This window comes from Amblyomma americanum, chromosome 1 (assembly GCF_052857255.1).
Source record: "Amblyomma americanum isolate KBUSLIRL-KWMA chromosome 1, ASM5285725v1, whole genome shotgun sequence".
NCBI classification, from domain to species: Eukaryota; Metazoa; Arthropoda; class Arachnida; order Ixodida; family Ixodidae; genus Amblyomma; species Amblyomma americanum.
In genome coordinates, this window is record NC_135497.1 from 458,997,504 (window position 1) to 459,016,573 (window position 19,070).

General features: G+C 47.9%; 1 pseudogene; it reads right to left on the reverse strand.

Moving 5' to 3' along the window:
• Positions 1–988: 988 nt before the first annotated feature.
• Positions 989–4,951, reverse strand: LOC144125993 (uncharacterized; annotated as a pseudogene).
• Positions 4,952–19,070: the final 14,119 nt, after the last annotated feature.

Sequence of the window (19,070 nt, forward strand, 5' to 3'; positions counted from 1 at the left end):
AATTACGTGACTTAGGGGACGCTGGCGGATATAGCTTCATGATGCCCTCAAATGACCCTCGTCATTTGAGGGCCGCGCTTCGCCCACGGGTGGTCGAATGTGGCTCTCGGGCCACATTATGTTTATCTGCCGACAACTGCAACCACCGACCCAAGGGGCCCTCGCGGACTTGGAGGGGTGGGAGGTCGTGGTCTATAGCTCCGATCCGGCGTTGCTCCTGAGGCTGGTGCAATGGACGGAGAATGTCACCGTCAGGCACGGGCTGAAGGCCACCTCCCACGACCAGGAGCCAGCTCATATCTTATAGTTTGAACTATAAGGGCTCCGCCAGTAATAATGTTTTCAACATCATCATCACCCTCACCCACGTGTTTCCAGTGTAACTGGCTCGCGGGGTGAGTGGAGGCCTCAATCGCGCTCTAAGTAAGCGGTGGCATACACCTACTATGACGCTCTTATGCGCCTTTCCTTTTCTGAAAACGAGCGGAAGGTGTTCTATTGGCACAAGGGCACCTATGGCCAATGAGCGCCATGGCACAATTAAGGTATTTTCGACTTCTCAAGGTGGAGTCAAAGATGGATTTCCTAATCATTTCACCTTTAATAAGCCGAGCACCAGACCAGGCGAAAGCTTGTACCCATTGCGTCACCGGTGGGTACCCGGCGGCACTGGGATCGAACCCCGCACCTCCCGCATGCGAGGCGGATGTTTTACCATTTGGCCACCGCTGCGCTACGATGATGATTATAGGGTTATGTAATGATGATGATGAAAGTAATGATGATGATAGCGAGAGAGAAAAAAATGGCACTGCGTTGTTCAGCTAGGCCAAGATATGCGTAGCGAGAGCTATGTTGTGAGAGCGTTGCTGGGGCGAGATGACTGAAGTGAAGGCTTGAGGAGTTTACTGACAGCTTTTATTGCTGTCGACCCATGAAACCACTTGGCTACAGCGCGACAGCACGGCTCGAAAAAGTTTCCACAAGTTCACGGCATGTCGGACAGGCTGACAGCTGCTCCGTCGACCCACTGGCTAAAAGCGGGAACGGAGGGAACCATGAGGGAGGCGATGCTGGAAAGGTGTCGCCATCTGTCGTGCGGCTGGTGAAATGAAACTGGGCACATCCGGCCCCACTTTTTTGATCAAAGCCCTTTTTGATGAGCGCAAAAGGCAAGGAAACTCTAGGCATGGGCAATAGGCAAGGTGGCAAATGGCAATGGCAACTAGCAACAGGCTTGGCAGATTCACAAAAGCACTACATAAATTAAAGGCAAAGACAAACATGAACAACTCTAAACAAAGCGAAAAAGGAACAAACACAGCACTTTCACAGGTCAATTTCCTAGTTCTGGAGATAGGTGGGCCGTGTGCACTGCCTGACGAGACGCTGCAAGTGACTAACCGCTTGCCTGTGGCAATGCTCTTCTGCTGTTCCGTAGCCGAGGTTGCCAACACAGCTTGTCTTGAAGCGGCTTGTCGCTGACCAATGCAGTTTGGCAGCGGCAGTGTTCTATGAGGAGTCTTAACGGGAGTCTTTGTATTTGCGGCTGCTTTGGCTGTCGGCGGCTGCAGCTGAGACTTGAGTCGGTGGATCTCTTGGTCCTTCTTTTTCAGCTGAAAGCTCAGGCGGCGATTCTCCTGGACGAGACGTTCGAGCTGCTTACAACGTTTCGGAAACTCCGCACTGGAACCACTGGGCTGACTGCTGGTCAGTCGGGACTTAGAAGGATGAAGCTTTACTGATGTGGCAATATCTGATGGTTGCCTCTGGGCGGCCTTGATTTTCTTAATTTTGTCTTCTTTTTCCTTCAGCTGCCTTTCAAGTCTGACACACTTTTGCTTCAAGCCACCCTCTCCGCTCTTACGCTCTTCAACGACTACTGCCTTGTCCTTGGCTGCTTTAGTGAACTTGTCACGCTGTCTTGACTTGCGAGTAGTATTCCTCAAGGTGATTTACCTTTGCCTTGAAACACTGGTCTTCCGCACGGAACTGTACGTTCCACCCTCTTCTGCAGAGGTGCCGCTTCTTGGCAGCGTTTCTCTGTGACCATCCGAGCCGACCGTAGGAAACAAAAAATAAACCATAGCGAAAATTATTGGTCGTATGTATATTAGTATTGGTGGTATGATTTCTCTGTGGATTGTGTCTGCATTTGTACTAGACCAATACAGAAACCGATACACCTTATTGATCGATACATATATGTCATAGGATATGGTATTGACTGTATCGGTCTATGATGGGCTGTAACGAAAAGTACTAGACCAATAGAGAATCGAGTACACCTTATCGACTCATACATATTTGCCACATAGACCAATACCCATTTGTCCATGGGACTGACAGACTGATATGCATCATTCAAGGGTCCTACGAGACCTGTCGGTTTGTGGTTCTAGTTGTTTTTCATTGCTTCGTTCTCCAGCTCAGGCTCTGATCTCAAAATCAACACATGCCGATCCCATGGCGCTCATTAAGCATTGCAGTAACGTAAATTATTTGCCACTTTAAGGATAAGGTACGCTGAGGCAAACAGAAAAAATGCCGCCTCACGTTCCAGAGGATCCGGCGCGCAACGCTTTTGAACAAACTATGTTCTAGTTTGTAGAAAGCCGCGAACAACGCGGTGCCCGCAGCGGAGAGACGGTCGCACGGCGCTCACATCGGGTAAGGTTACGAGAGGAATACATTTTTCCCGTCTCTCCCAAACAAGAAATAAAGCAAACAAGAAAGAAAAATGATCAGCTATCGTGGTTTCCCGCATGCCGACACTCCCGTGTAGGACGGTAGGACCGTATGATAACAGTGAGTAAAACTTTTTTTCTATTTTGCGTTTTATAGGCAAATATGCAAAAACCCACGCTGAGACCATACTGAGTCTTGTTTTATGTTAATAACAATTTTTTCCAGTTATTGGCTGAGTTTTATCCACAGTCTAGCGAAACGGTAGCGAAAACACAGTCGAAGGAGGGCAACATTGGGTAGCTGTTTTGGTATTTTTTAGTTTTCCTGTGCGCACGTCAGTAGCGTAAGTTTGTCGCGGTGCGCGCTGAATATAATAATAATTGGTTTTGGGGGAAAACAAATGACCCCGCCGCGGTGGCTCAGTGGTTGGGGCGCTCGGCTACCGATCCGGAGTTACTGTGTTCGAACCCGACCGCGGCGGATGCGTTTTTACGGAGGAAAAACGCTAAGGCGCCCGTGTGCTGTGCGCTATGCGATGTCAGTGCACGTAAAAGATCCCTAGATGGTCGAAATTAATCCGGGGCCCTCGTCTACGGCAACTCTTTCTTTTTTCTTCTTTCACTCCCTCCTTTATCCCTTCCCCTACGGCGCGGTTCAGGTGTCCAATGGTATATGAGACAGATACCGTGCCATTTCCTTTCCCCCAAAACCAATTATTATTATTATTAAAGGTGGATGTGCGTGTGCGTGTGCGTGTGCGTGCGTGCGTGCGTGTGTGCGTGCGTGTGCGTGTGTGTGTGTGTGTGTGCGCATGTGCACGTGTGTGCGTGTGTGCGAGTGTGCGTGTGTGTGTGTGTGTGTGTGTCAAGAAGATTTATAAACAATGCAGTATCGTTTAACACGACAATTACAATAAGTGCTAAGCACAAAATAGACAAAGAACAAGGAAATTTTACAGCTCACTGAATTACCACAGCTCGATGACATTTTACAGCACTGGGTATTCTGAATTTGACTGCTTCTAATCTCCTGCCATTCCGCGCGGTTTGCTGAATGCTCGTTTGATGACGCTTCCACGAGCACAGATGAAAGACCACGAAGACCATGCCTTCAAACTACAGCATTAGAGACTAACAGTTTAATACCCCTGTCACACGGGCACCGCAAAGGCCCTTGAGAATCGGGTCCTAATATCCAAAGGCTTAAGGACTGCAGCTACACGGCACAAATGTTGCGCCTTTGCCGCAAAGGGCCTTGGAGGCGAAGGCTCCCGTCCGAGACCTTTGGAGCCCAAAGGCGCGGCCTTCGAGAACCTGCGACGGCAGTGCCATCCACATCAAAAAGTAAAAGAAATGAAAAAAAATTAGATGAAGCCAATAATGTTTGAAAACATCTTTTAAAAATGCAAAAGGTTGGTCTAGCTTTGCTTTTTGTACGGTGTTTATATTTTATGCCCAGATTTTACCCCACAAACACAAAACCTCCTCAAAATCTCCCAGAAATATCCCATCAGGACATTTGGAATGTCTCCAGGTGGTCCTCATTTTTCCAGAAGGCATCCAAAAAACGTCCCCACAAGTAGCCGTGTCCAAAAAGTTGGGCGTCCCAGGGACGGCCCCAAAAGATTAATTCTAGATTTCTCGGCTCTGGCTCAATAAAATTATTTCTTTTTCATGCACACTTCAGGCATCTAAGCGCACATATGTGCCAAATTTCAGGCACATGCTTACATTACAGGTGGTGTAATACATCAGTCCACTCGGGTGAATGCTTGCTGGCTAGGCCATTCACACTTACGTGTTTACGTGAAATGAGCTTTAACAAGGTGAAATTCTGGGCTGGCTGGTGCGTGATCTTGTGACGGGGGCAGCGCAGCACGAAACAAAAATAGGAGAGGCGGGACACGACGCTGAATAACAACCATATTTTTAATGCACGTTCGTCGAATATATACGTCTCGCTCGTATAAGAAGGAAAAGAAAAAGAATGAAAAACGCACAACATGTACACGTGGTGAAATATTAAGACATCGCACGCAGATAATCAATTTCTCTGTCACGAAGCGCTGTTTAAGGTATGCAGACACATACGTCACTCTTAGTCGGATGTTGAAGGCTTCTTCAATCTCCCTGATTTGTTGATCAAAATATGACGGTGACCATTGTGTTGATAAGCTGCGGAGCGCATTCATGCTCTCTACAATGTTTTGCTAATTCACTGCTGATGGCGCCCTTTAAGGATCTTTTGTGCTCTCGAAGCCGTTTATTCAAACAGCGCCCTGTTTGACCAATGTAGGTGCGTCCGCATCACAGAGGTATTTCATAAACCCCGCTTTTCACACATTTCGCATGTTTTTTCCGGTGTTTTTTCTTGCATTGATTTTTTCCTTTGCTCGTTGTTGACTTTGGCGCACAGGCTTCTAAACTTGTTGGGTGCTGACATAAGCACTTTTACACCAGCTCTTGCTCCTACCCTTTTGAGCCTGTATTAAATGCCATTAATGCAAGGAATGACCGCGTACGGCTTCCTTTATTCTGATGTGGTTGTGACATATTTTCTGCCTCTAAGTGCTTGCAGAATCCCTTCTGCAACACTAGATAGCAGTGTCGTCGGGTAACCTGCTGCTTTAAGCCGACGGTTTTGGGTGTCAAAACTGCCTTGAACTTCATAATGACAGGATCTCGTCAATGCGGCTCTCACTTCTGCTTTTTTCTACCCCCGCTTGATGATCTTGGAGTGCGCAGGTGTGTAGGGGAGCAGTCCCTTCTAGCTTCGTGGTCCGTACCGCCAGCATATGTGAGCGCCTAGAAAGGCTAGCGTCAAGCAAAGAAGTCGTATAACGTTGTTTTCTAGGAGTTCACTTGTTATTTCTAGTCTTAGTTCTGATAGTTCTTAGCAAAAGTAGCAATAAGAGCCGCATTGACGAGATCCTCTCATTATGAAGTTCAAGGCAGTTTTGACGTCCAGAACAGTCGGTTGAAAGCAGCAGGTTACCCGACGAGACTGCTATCCAGTGTCGCAGAAGGGGTTCTGCAAGCACTTAGAGGCAGAAAATATGTCACAACCACATCAGAAGAAAGGAAGCCGTACGCGGTCATTCGTTACATTAATGACCTTTCCCTCAGTCTCAAAAAGGTAGGTGCAAGAGCTGGTGTAAAAGTGCTCATGTCCGCACCCAACCAGTTAAGACATGAGCGCCAAAGTCAACAGCGAGCACTGTTTGAATGAACGGCTTCGAGAGCACACAAGATCCCTAAACGGCGCCACCAGCAGTGAATTAGCAAAACATTGCAGAGAGCGTGAATGTGACCTGCATCTTAGCAACACAATGGCCATCACGCCATATTCTGATCAAGTGACCAGGGAGATTGAAGAAGCCTTCAACAATCGACAAAACATCGACGTATATGCGTCAGCATACTTTCGATAGCGTTTCGTGACAGTGAAATTGTTTATCTGCGTGCGTTGTCCTAATCTTTTACCACGTGTACATCTTATGCTTTTGTCATGCTTCTGTTCTTTCCTTATTGCACGAGCAAGATGTATATAATCGATCAAACGTGGATCAAAAATCTGGTTGTTAGTCAGCGTTGATTCCTGCCTCTCTATTCTTTGTTTCGGGCTGCACTGCTCGCGCCACAAGAACATGAAATGTGCCAAAATTTTACACACAAAGGAAATGTGAATTCAAAAAATCGCCCGATCCCGCCCATATAACAGGAAATAGTAACGCAATACAGATGTAATTTGAGTTTGTTAGATGTGACCTTTGCATTTAATTGAATACAAATAGGACACGCATATGTATGCATCATTTAACACGCAATGTACGGAACACTACGGCACCAGCATATAATAATAGCCAAATTTTTCTCTAGCTCTGATAAATCTGAAAAATAAAGCAATAAAAACATAATACAGGCTGAAAGTTGATGCACCTTAAGTAAACATTCTAAAGGGTACAAAAGCATATATGCACACGCAAAAGCAAACGCATGTAAAGAACAACCTGGGTGCCAAAATAAAAGACGATATGGGCGTACGATACAGATACGCGGTTTCAGGTCACGGATATTATGCAGGGTGAAACCTCCCTCTGGCTTTTCCTGTCGCATGAGCCTTGGAGTAAGCTTGAGCGTATTCTCAAAAGAGTAAAAAAATTAATTCTACGAGGTGAAAATAAAAAAACGAGCATAAACCAACATACCTTGACGATGTTGCCAACGGAAACCCGGGGACGAAATAAAATGCTGCAACTATATACATGAATTCAACGCAGCGTTCTCTCCTGCGCTTTCTCATGACACAGCGAACGCTCAAACATACGCCTTACAACCTCGTTACACGCCCGTTTTATTTTCTTGTGACTAAGTGTGGAGATAAGACTGCTTGGAGCCGGATGGAAAGGCGGGACGTCTTGTGGTAGGAGCCCTGGCACGCCGCACCCATGGTATAGCAGACCGCGCGTGCGGCACAATACGGCGTGGGAGGCGAGATCAAGGGGATCAAGGTACAAGTATTCCGGTGGGGGTGGGTTGAAAGTCAGCGACGCGAACACAAGTCAAACTATACCGCTGCGATAGGACGGCAATGTAGGTAGAGCAGGTTAATCCATGGGCACTCATAGCAAGTGTCTGGAGGGCTTCCGAAGATCTCTCCCGCCAATGACCGCAGTGGACGGCCACGCACCCACCAACAACACGCCACAGTCGTCGAATGCGCTGAGGGATGCAGAGTGCGCGCTAGGAGTCGCTCATTGCCTTGAAATCCGCTGCCGCGAACGACGCCTGTAAGAGCGCCATTGTGGTGTAGGGCCGTGAAACTGCGCAAAAGACTTGCGATGCGCAGCTCTGCTGCATCAGTTCCAAAAGAAATTATGTGGGCACGCCGAGGTGCGTGGGAAAGCTGCCATGAATCCGTAGCTACGAAGTTCACGATAGGCCAGTGATGAGAGCAAGAGCTGCCGCGCGCTGGCGCTTGCGCGCGAGCGGCTAGGGGCTGCGCGAATACGTGTGCGCAAGATAGCTTCCGTCCAGCGAGGAAGCCGGGCGAGCGCAGCGAGCAAGCCGGACGAGCGATGGGGGCCATTACTGCACCTCTGCTCGACGGCGGCGCAACGAGGACTACAGGTAGTTGGAGATGCCTGCAGGAACTGCCGCACCGTGTTGAAGTTGGAAACACTATAGAAGACTGGGACGTTGGTGACCGCTGCTCCTGGCGGTGCGATAAAAAGGCAGACCGCCGTCGCCTGCCTGCCTGCAGCATGGAGCCGACGGCCCACAGAAGAGATGCGGGGTGAAATGCGCTTCCTTCAACTGTTCGAACAAAACTGCTGGTTCTCTTAAAACGGCGAGTGCAAGAGCAAAACCTTCTCTCCCCGTAGCTTTTGGTGCGAGGGAGATAGAAAAAGGAGCGAGGAGTCAATTTGCAATTTTTGTTGAAAAGCATTGGTCCCAAAAACGTGCTCCCAGTTATCTTTCTGGGACTAAAATGCTATGATTTGTTTTTGTGTCGGCTTAACACCCTCGAAAAAACGTTTCTAGTACATTAGTGGGCGCACTTCCCTTATGCTTGTGTTTCTGTGTCCTGCCTCTACATTCTGGAAATGTTCGATAAATGTTTTACTGGGACTGGGACATTCCATCCTTTCTGGGCGCACCTGGGGACGTACGTTGTTTGCTGGGAAGGCAGTAAGTGTTGCAGCAACACCGAGTGCCCTTGTGGCAAAGGCAATACACAAAAGCTGCTGCTGCTGACGACAGCAGCTGTTCCAGTCCTTTCAAGCAAGCAATTAGAATGAAAAAAATTGTCTGATCTCCACGAATGAACAGAATTTCCCACTTTATTTTGAAACACTCACTTCAGCCGGCTAGTGCACTGCAGCGAGTGCTAAGCCTCGACGACTGTTTCACCTTTGGGCTGCACCGTGTAGCAGATTCGCTGCACATTTAAGCTTTCGCTCCTTTTGTGAAAAAAGTGCCTTTGCTGGAAAAGCCTTCGAGGAATGTCGTGTGACAGGGGTATAACACGTGTCAACGCGGGTACGTGATGCCGACGACGACATTACAAGCACAGCTCGAGAGCTCGACAGTTCGTTCAGCCAGGATGTAAAGATTTCTCCCAACTGATTGTTCATCTGAAGGAAGTGCATGAACCGACCGACTTCAAAATGGAGTGGCACTCCCTCTTGATGTGCGCAGCCATACCTTGTTCTGTCTTTTAGAGCGTATATCTCTACTCGCGTTTCGCGTCTCAGCGTTATGCGTTATAACGCAAGCCGTAACCCAGTGGTTGTCATAGTAACCGAGGCGGTTACATAACAGAATAATATAATAACACGCGGCAGCGTGATGCCTGATCACCACAACTCAATAGGGGTGTGCGAATAGTACTTTTTCCAAAGCGCCGCCGCGGTGGCTGAGTGGTTATGGCGCTCGGCTGCTGCCCGAAAGTCGCGGGTTTGATCCCGGCCGCGGCGGTCGAGTTTCGATGGAGGCGAAATTCTACAGGCCCGTGTTATGTGCGATGTCAGTGCACGTTAAAGAACCCCAGGTGGTCGAAATTCCCGGAGCCCTTCACTACGGCGTCTCTCGTAGCCTGAGTCGCTTTGGGACTTAGAACCCCCATAAACCAATTAACCAAGATTTTTCCAAACCGAATAGAATACGAGTAGTGTAGCGTTGCTACCGAATTTAATACGCATAGTTTGGCTGAAAACCAAATCGAATACGAATCGAATAATGGGAAACCAAATCGAATACGAATATTTTGTCGAATATTCGCTACTCGTGCGAATATCAAATGAGCAATAGTGAGGAATAGCGACGCGCTGCCTTCGCAGTTATAGCTTGTCTTTTAAAAGAAGCATCACTGATCTCAATCTGGGGGTTCGCAACACAAAGTGTATTAACTTTGTCACTGACATGTTATGCGCATAGGAAAAGTGGCTTTTGCTCTTGATAACGGAAGATAATATACTAGCACTACATCGTAGTGCATGAGATGGGCGAGGTCTTACGTATGAGGCATGGCCTCCGTGGTCAGGCATTAAGGCTGGATTTGCTGAACCTTCCTGGGCCCTGCTGCGTCGTCTAATCTCAGAGGTCATGTATGAGGATTACGAACACCGCCACGCGAATTCACCGCACCGTGAAGCTGAACGCTCCATCCCGAGCATACCGATCGCGGCAGCATGGTAATGCGGCATGTATGGTCCCTGTTTTTGGAAAACTCATGGAATAAAAATACAGCTGGCCTTATTCGAACTTCACGGCAATTATTTGAAATGTATTCGAAAATTTGAGGACGTATTCTGTTAGTTTCGAATAATTTTGAACATACACTGTTTGATTCGTTCGAATAATCAAATACGAGGATATTCGAGTCGGTATTCGAAATTTCCGAATATTCGTACAACCCTCCAACTCAAAACTTAACTATGTCGATCCGGTATATGTACCCCGTTCGTCTTTTTCTTCGTCCTTCGTGCCGTCTTTGTTGCGCTGTGAGCAATATGAATATGCTATGCGTCAGATCGGGCCACTTGGTCTCGACATTCGTGTAAAATTTGCGAGCCAACCATTTGCCGCAGAATGTTCCGGGTGGCGTCATACGATTCAGAGTTTGTACAAAATAAACTGACTAGTTAAATTAGAGCTTAGCTAGCGGCAGGGATTCGAACCGGCGACCTGGGTACACCTAATTCCACGTCTTTACGAATCTTCATATGACCATTGCGGCTCAAGCGTTCGTCGCAGAATGTTTGGGGTGGTGGCATACGATGTCGTGCTTCGCGCAGCATAAATTTACCAGTTAAGGCAGGGTATAACTGTTCGCAGGGATTCGAACCGGCGACCTATGTTCGGTGTGTCAAGACACGATATTTTATCGCTGCCTCAGCATCGGATCATTTTTTGCGATGTGTTTCGTGTACTTTCCTAAAATCTTTGTAAATAATTTAGTTAATGTGAACAGAATATATTTTCAGCGTAATAAATACCATGCTTTAAAAACAACTGGCGATGACATAGTGGTCAGAAGCAGAGGTCAGCGGAACTCATTTTTAGCGCCGCTCACTCAGCTATGAAGTTTATTTATTTAGTGTCTTCCCCCAGTGCGATGCCGGCTTTCCCATGCAGTCAAACTTCAGGCCACTTGAAAATCAAACGGGTCGCTAAAATGCAGAATTTGGGCTGAATAACGGCAATCACTAACTCCTCGAGTCTGGAGTAAATGATTCCTGGTTCTGCCATTGTAGTGCCCTAGCGCTTCCACTCCGTCGAAAAGCGGTTGTCTGTCTGTCAGAAGCCTGCTTCTACTACGTGGGCTACCTTGGTCACGTGATGTTGTGACATCATCACAAGCTGCCCTCCGGATGGTGAGCAAGATGCCCGCCGTGGCTGTTCAATTGATGATTAGTCGGGAGAGATTCCTCAGGGTCAACATGGGTCTCACAAGCCCCACCAATTTCAGCACCTGCCATCGCACGGCAGTGGCGCGTAGCACCCCAGCTCAGGAGCGGAATCAGCTCTCCCAGAGATCTGTGAATGTAGAGAATGCCCAATTCTACCTCAGTACATGTCTAAAATGATGCAATAACACGCAAACTTACATCATATCATATATCAACAAAAGTAAGCCAGTTCAGGTCAAGCAAAAACATAGAAAGTGAACGATAAACCATGAACAAACAGGGCTAATAGTGCTAGCGCACGATAATTCGTGGTTAACCCCAGGCTAAACTGCCCGTGGTTTTTTTGCTTGCACGTCTACGCATTACCCAAACGGTGAGTGTCAATTCCCTACCATGCCTGCAGGAAATTTGCTTCATAAAATCAGGAGCGCGATTACGTGGTCACACGTCTCACGTGGGACAGAAATAAACCAAGAGATGTTCAAGGTATTTGGAGAGCAGTACAACTTTTTCTTTTTTGGTATCTCGTTAATTCAAGGCGAAGCGAGCGATTATTGAGATCAAGGTGGTTAAAGGGGCCGCGAAAGACCGCTTGAACGGATGCCGGTTACGCTTCAGATGGATTCTTTATGTCACACAGATGCTGACTCAAAAAGAATTACGAGAATCGATGCATAGGAACGGGAGTTATTCAATGAAGAAATTTCAAAATACAGGCAAACAAAATGCTGCCCTCAAATCGATTTTCGGCCAGCTTCCCATTCCCATTTCACTCTCCCAATGACGACACTCAGGGCGACCAATCAAAACAGCCTATCTTAGCACGTGGCGGAAGCTTGCACTCCATGGTTGTCTGCTCTCTGTAACTCGTTCATGCCAAGGCTGGCAGCGCCGTTTGCATGGTTGCAACAAGCATGTGAACGCCCAGCTTATCCAGCGATGCTTCACCATCACGTCGACGGCGCAGAAGGAAACACTGATCAGTGACGTTCCCTTACTTATGGATCCGAACTCGAGCTCGAGATACTGGGACGGTGTGACAGCCTGCGCAAGATATTAGACACAATTAGCATAGCGCGTACCGCTACTATTACCGCCAACCATCGCCCGTCGCTCCTAGCGCGCTAGTTGGCCACGGCGAGCAAGGAGCGCGCGCTGTTGACGGGAACGTGGCGCGGTCTGGCGCCATCGCTCGGTGATTATCTACAAAGTGACGATGCGCACTGCCTGCTAAATGTGAAACGAACGTATCCTTCCATGGGACCGAAACGAACGCTTATAGTGTGTAATGGCTCGATCGGATCGATTCCGCAAAGCCGCTCTCAGATACATAAAGAGTAGCCATAAGAGTTTATTGCTAGGTCGTAGGATGTTTACAGTGAGGCGCAAAGTCCTTCGATGCAAAAAGTAGCCAGTGCCTCTGGTGGCGTTTTTTGTTTTACTTGATTTACAGCGCTTTTATCTAGAGAAAACAAGCTGGATTTGTTAATATAATATAAAACACAAAAACTTGACAAAACGTATCTCTAGCTATTAACCCAATTTGCAGTATATTTACTCTTTGTCCAATCATCAAGCTCGCACAAAGTGATGTCATATCCGCTGCTAAAAACCGCCACTCTATGGTGACACCGTTAGCGCCACGTATTTGTTTTTTCGAGCTAATTAAAATATTAAAAACCACAGTATACATGGTACGGCCGATGCTAATAGCATCACTATACCATTCTATGCAAACAATAGGCAAAACAATGCACTGAAAATGTGTTTCTGGGCCCCTTTAATGTACTGCTATACTTATATGGTAAGGCTACAGTGGTTGTCTTTGCCCATCACATTGCGATACTGCTGTCCTATACCGCAATTCCACCGAAAATAGAAAGAAGATACGACTCTACTGAACAACTCACAATGTGAATGAACAAATTTCACACCAACGCAGCCAACTGGCTTTGATTTTACAGTGTAATTTCGTAGAAGCATTTTTTGCGCTGAAGCCAATTCCTTGAAACCTCATTGAGCTGAAATCGGACTTCGTTCCGGGAAACAAGGCCTAGAACTTGGGTATTAAACAGCCTTACTAGGTATAATTTTTACGTTTTACTCTATACTCTGGTCATCTTGCAGACTCGGGGTAGATAATGAAAATGTTGACTTAAGTACCACGGTTCTCATTCGACCGGCAGCCACCCGCACGGCCCGGCCAGTGCCCCCTTGTTAGCGCACTATGAATGGTGTTTCACTTAAGTATTTATTCAGTTCCTAAAAAAGAAAGCTTTTTGAGTTAGAAGAGCGCTTTTTTCGTCATAGCATTCAGAGCGGTGCAGTACATCGCGGCGAGGGAGACGGCGTGTTCGCCTCGTGTACCTCCAGACTGCAGAAACTAAGTCTTCCCCAGTAACCGTCACGCTAAGAAATAGCGTTTTAAAACGGGAATTCATTACGGGCTGCACAGAAAAAAGATGAGCCCGGGGGACGGTGCGGGCCGCCACCCTCGCCCTCAGAGAGCGTATCTTGCCCTCCCTCACCCTTAAATCATCATATCTTCCCTCCCTCGCCCTCACCTCACTATGTCTTTCCTCTCTCACGAATATTCTCCCTCGCCCTCACGAATTTTCATGCGCCCATCCTCCATCACCTCACCGAGTGAAATCTTCATGAGGTTGATGAGGACGCCCTAGTGAGGATGCCTATCTGCATGATTGGAGCTGAGAGCAGAGTGGACGGCGATTTTTCCAGGCTCATTTGCATGCCAGAGCTTTCGAGCAGTTCTCCAAACATACCGTGCCATCACCAAGGGAGACCAGCTGTGCGTTGACCTGGTATTGGAGATGTTTCTTCTTTTTAATGGACCAAAGAATTTATATGCATGCGTCAGTGGCATGTCCCTTCTGTATAGTGGAAAGTACAAATTTTTTGAACAAGTGATGCGGTGTCTTGCCCTTTAAATATTTTTTTTATTTTGCAAACTGCAATGTGCTTTTTTATTTTTCAGGTGCCCTAGGTTTGGAGAGACTGCACCAATGGGTCGGAACTAACAATCTTGCAATCCACCTCTACTTGCAGTCAAAGTTTTGCTTATGTTCCATTATGAGTTGCTGCTCTCATTGTGTATTAAATTGTGTATACATGAAACTGCTGCCTAACTCTCTATTCCTGGAACTTCTGATCTCTGGAGGGACAAGAAAGATTGCTGTCTGTACCCTCCAGAAATCTGCACCAGTAGATACAATGAGACCCATGCACCATTAAAACTACAAAACAGTTAGGGAACCAATAGCCTATAAGATTATTGACAGCTATGGGTTGGTCAGCGTACTGGTCTTATAGGCCTGTTGGTATATACCAAAGACCAATATTCCAGCAAGCCTATATGACCAGTGCACTGACACACCCATAGCTTTCAATAATCTGATAGGCTATTGGTTTCCTATGGGTTCTTTTTTTCAAGAGGAGCCATTCGAAGAACTTGCACTTTATGGAGCAGCAGTGGCTAGTTCTTGCCGGGTTTTGCAAAAAGGTTTCCGAAGGGGCTCCATCCCTGGAAGAGGCCCGTCCTGGAGAGCCAGTGAAGATGACACTTTAGTGCATTGAGCCAGGAAGGACTGACGAAGAATAACTGATCTTGAGGCACGCGTATAGGTCTACTGTTGCGCCTGGATGATAGTACCAGAGGCAGGATGGCGAACTTCAGCTGTATTGGGGCTCGAAACCACTCCTGTGTTGCTGGCTCGAAACCCATCTTCACCCAGTATCGCAGGTAACACATTATTGCTGATGACAGCGGCTTCCACAAGAGCTGTGATGGGGTCCACTGTAATCTTCAGGCAGACTGTGCCTTCGGGACACAGATTTGATCCACCACTACTGCTAAGGGCTCGTGTGTGTCCAAGGCATCAGTGGAAGATCTTTGATTGAAGACTTGGTAACTATAGTTATCTTAGACCCTGTATCCAGAAGAGCATCGTAGGACCCCAAGAGTGCGATGCTAGCTGTGAAGAATGAACATTCCAAAGGGGAGACATAGATGTCTTCGTTACAGCTAGCGTGCAATTCAGGACCTGCTGCATGAAGTGATGTGACAGCTGTGGCTGGCTGTTCTGTCACAGTCTTCTCTTTTACTGGGCTCTTTGATGCTAGGTGGCCTTTTTCACGACACTTGAAGCAAACAGCTTTACTCAATGCCTGTAGTGTACGAAAGGCAGGAACCCCGTAACGCTGCGACAGAGTTTAGTACCGAGCTTCCTTTTCAGAAGGCGACAGATCCGCTATGCAAGTACGATGTGGAGGGCCGGAAACGCGCAACGAAGGCGCACTGCTGGGCTTGGAATAGGACACAGTTGGAGGTGCCACTTCAGATATAAATGGCGCCGAATAGCTTGTCTGGAAGGCGGACTGCCGTTAATGTGACCATGAAGGGTCTGTTCGACACGATGAGCAGGGCTGTTTGCGGTCCCCATATGTTGCATTGCCCGGTCTAGTTGTGTGCATATGTCAATGAAGTTTGATATTGACGACGGACGTTGCGCTGCTATGCTTGTCGCTGCGCCTGGACACAAAATACCTTGCAAGAGATGTTCAATTTTTTGGGACTCAGTCAGCGGCACTGGATATTTCTCGATCACGCGAAGCTTTGCGTAGGCATAGTCGCGGAGAGTCTGAGGGCTGGTCTGCACCAGGGACATAACTTGCTGCTGCCATTGGTGTAGCGTCAGCTCGTCGGCAAATGCGTCAAGCATTACGACACGTATCCGAAGTCGGGAAATGCGTGCCAAGAGTCAGGTGCCAGTTATTTGCAGTGCCTCTCGACTTACTTGCGGCGATGAGGCGGGTTGTTTCTGGCGACCGTGAAGCTAGCTGCTGCGTTCGTTGAATTTCTTAAATCCACATACGGGCATTTTAATAATAATAATAATTGGTTTTTTGGGGAAAGGAAATGGCGCAGTATCTGTCTCATATATGTTTGGACACCTGAACCGCGCCGTAAGGGAAGGGATAAAGGAGGGAGTGAAAGAAAAAAGGAAGAATAGGTGCCGTAGTGGAGGGCTCCGGAATAATTTCGACCACCTAGGGATCTTTACCGTGCACTGACATCGCACAGCACACGGGCGCCTTTAGCGTATTTCCTCCATAAAAACGCAGCCACCGCGGTCGGGTTGGAACCCGGGAACTCCGGATCAGTAGTCGAGCGCCCTAACCACTGAGCCACCGCGGCGGTGGTACGCGCATTTTGCCTGTGGCAGTTCTCGAACAATGACAAGCTAGACGATACGTCAAGCATGGTTGTCACGTGTATCTGCGGCATGTAAGGGACTTTGAACTGCGGTGTCGACGTTGGAGACAATGGCCCTCCAAACAGCGTGGGGGAGTACTGTGGCTCCTTTACAAGGCCAAGTGTTGTTACAAAAGGCTGCGGTTGCCGTGGCGGCGAAAAAAGTTCGTGCGCTGGCATGGCTGCGGCGTCGCGAAAGAGCGGCTGCGCGAGAAACAGCAATGGCGCAGGTTGGACGCAGGAGGCCACATCTGGGGCTGCTTGAACCTTCGAAGTAGGAGGCGAGGCACAGAACTGCACTTCAGTCGAAGCGCACATCAAATGTTCAGAAGTCAAACTGTTCGAAGCGACTGGCGCCGTCTGGGTGATTGCATGGGCAAGGATGCACGGGCGATTTCTAGGCACGTTGTGAAGCACTGAATTAATTCGTCTCTTGAACCGGTAGCGTCCATTCCGAGGCGAATGAGCTCTGTCTGAAGAACACTGAGCTGAAGCACGCGACGGTGGCAGCGTCGACATCGGCCCAATTGATTCCCGCCATTCCGCTTACTTGGTTGGAGTAAATAAGTACACAAACACAGCGGCTAGACAGGTAGTGACTCCGGAACTATTTTTTTAGTGGGGGACAAGACTTGGGGCTTATTTATAATTATTTTTAATGGTCATTTACATCATACATTTTATATTTTTATTATTTTTCAATGTTCAAAGGCTGATCCAAATTGCCACGTTGTGGTGACGACACTCCAGCAGTCAGGAAGACAACCAAAAGGTTTCAAAAAGAAACTGTTTAAGGGGCTGGCTCGCGCCCACTAAGAACTGAATGACTCGGTGGCGGCGATAGCCACAAGCGTGCTCGGCGGTGATCGAACTGAATGCCTGCAGTTATTGGCCACGCTCAATTTAAATCTAGCAAGAAACTTTTGATAAAGAACCAATAGAAACGGTAACAATCTCGAAAAATGTGAAAGCATTTGCACACGGCCACGATCAAGGGAGGAGTAAAGATGTACTGGTCTCTTGCTGACGTACTTGGTTCTTTATCTTCGCACCAGGGGTGCCCACCGCCAGGTACGGGTCGTTAATTTGGCTGACTGAAGGCTTCTTCGCACCAGGGGTGCTCCGTCAGAGGCCCGTTTCACATGTTGCGACTGGACCGAAAATATCCGGTGTAGTTGGTGAGGCCGCAGTGCGATTTTCGATCAGTGCTTTCACATGCAACACCGACACAACGAATTCGGTCGGAGGAACAGGCAAGGTTGCTTGATGTTTGCATAGCCAACCCAATATTAAACGCGACCGAAATGTCGCAATAAATGTGTTGATGATTTTATGACCAGCGTATATTTAGATGCAAGGCATTATTCCGTATGTTTTCATTAGAATAAACAGTTTAGTTTCCACCGCGGTAACAGCTCCAACGTGAACGCACGTCGCATGCCGTCTCGGCGCTCCCCAATGGACAGTCGCAGAGCGAACACACCGACTGAATACCAACCTAACGGAACTCGATTACAAGCCGTCTGCGACTAGACCGAGGGCTCTCCCCAGTCGCCGACCGACAGAGTTCGCAGTGTCGCAGACGAAAATCGCATGCATGTGAAACGGGCCAGAGACGGTCTTGCGACGAATTAGGATGCAGGTGTTAAGGGAGTAAGACTTGAGGTTTTATGTACAAAAATTTACATTATACAAGTTGATGTACCGGAGACAACTTAAAGCGGCAAAAAGGATTAAACAAAAAAAGGTGGAACTGGCTAACACTAGGGGAGACCCCTACTCGGCATAGCCGAAGATGCATTACATTTGTCCGTAGCCCAGAACGATTTTCCAAGCTCCGGGGCCCGGTTGTAGAGACCTCAGATCTCAGCCCACATTTTGCACCACCCAATCAAAACATACTAACACATGATTGGTTAACAAACTTCATGGCACGCCTGCCAGTTTCTGCAACGTTCAAAACCCTTTCCCTGAAATACACAACACAAAAAGAACATCAAAATTGCTCTAAAAAATGGCTTTGCAGGAATGGGCCTTCAAAATGATTGGCCCACTAGGTTTACATGCCACGCTCCATACTTCCACAGTATTTCTCAGATTCTCTCCCTTAAAAAGTGAAAGTAGAAACACGAAAATACTTCAAAAACACATTCACGTGTCGTAGGCTCCCTGGGAACCCGTGACCTTGGTGGTTCCCAGCGTTAGGGCAATTATCGATTTCACCCGAGCCGCCGCCACCGAAGGTAACAAACAATAGTCGTCTTCGCGACGACTGTTGACAGGCGTCCCCAAAAATCTGCAAAGTGGCGCCAAACCTGTCATTGCTGCCTTCGCGGCGGCATTACTTTTATCCGGCTACGTTTCGTTAAGCCGGCCCGTTCCCCCAGAGCATACAACGTCCTTGCGCGTCGGAGTCGCCGCGGCGCCGGCAAGTCGCGTCCTCACCTGACCGTACGCAATGCATAATTACTCCCTGTCAAGCGCGAGCGTTCGGACCCATCTCGCAAGGCGGTTTTAGCCCTTCAAAAAAAAAACCTATGCCCTTCAAAAAAAAACCTAAAGGTGCACAGCCGGCTCCGGTGAGCCTCGATAAGCTCACCTATCGTGTTGTGTAGGTCTAGCTGGAGTTTTTTGGCTAAGGTATTTAGGGGTAGGTGTAGTGCTACCTTAAATGCTGTTCGGATCATGGCATCCAGG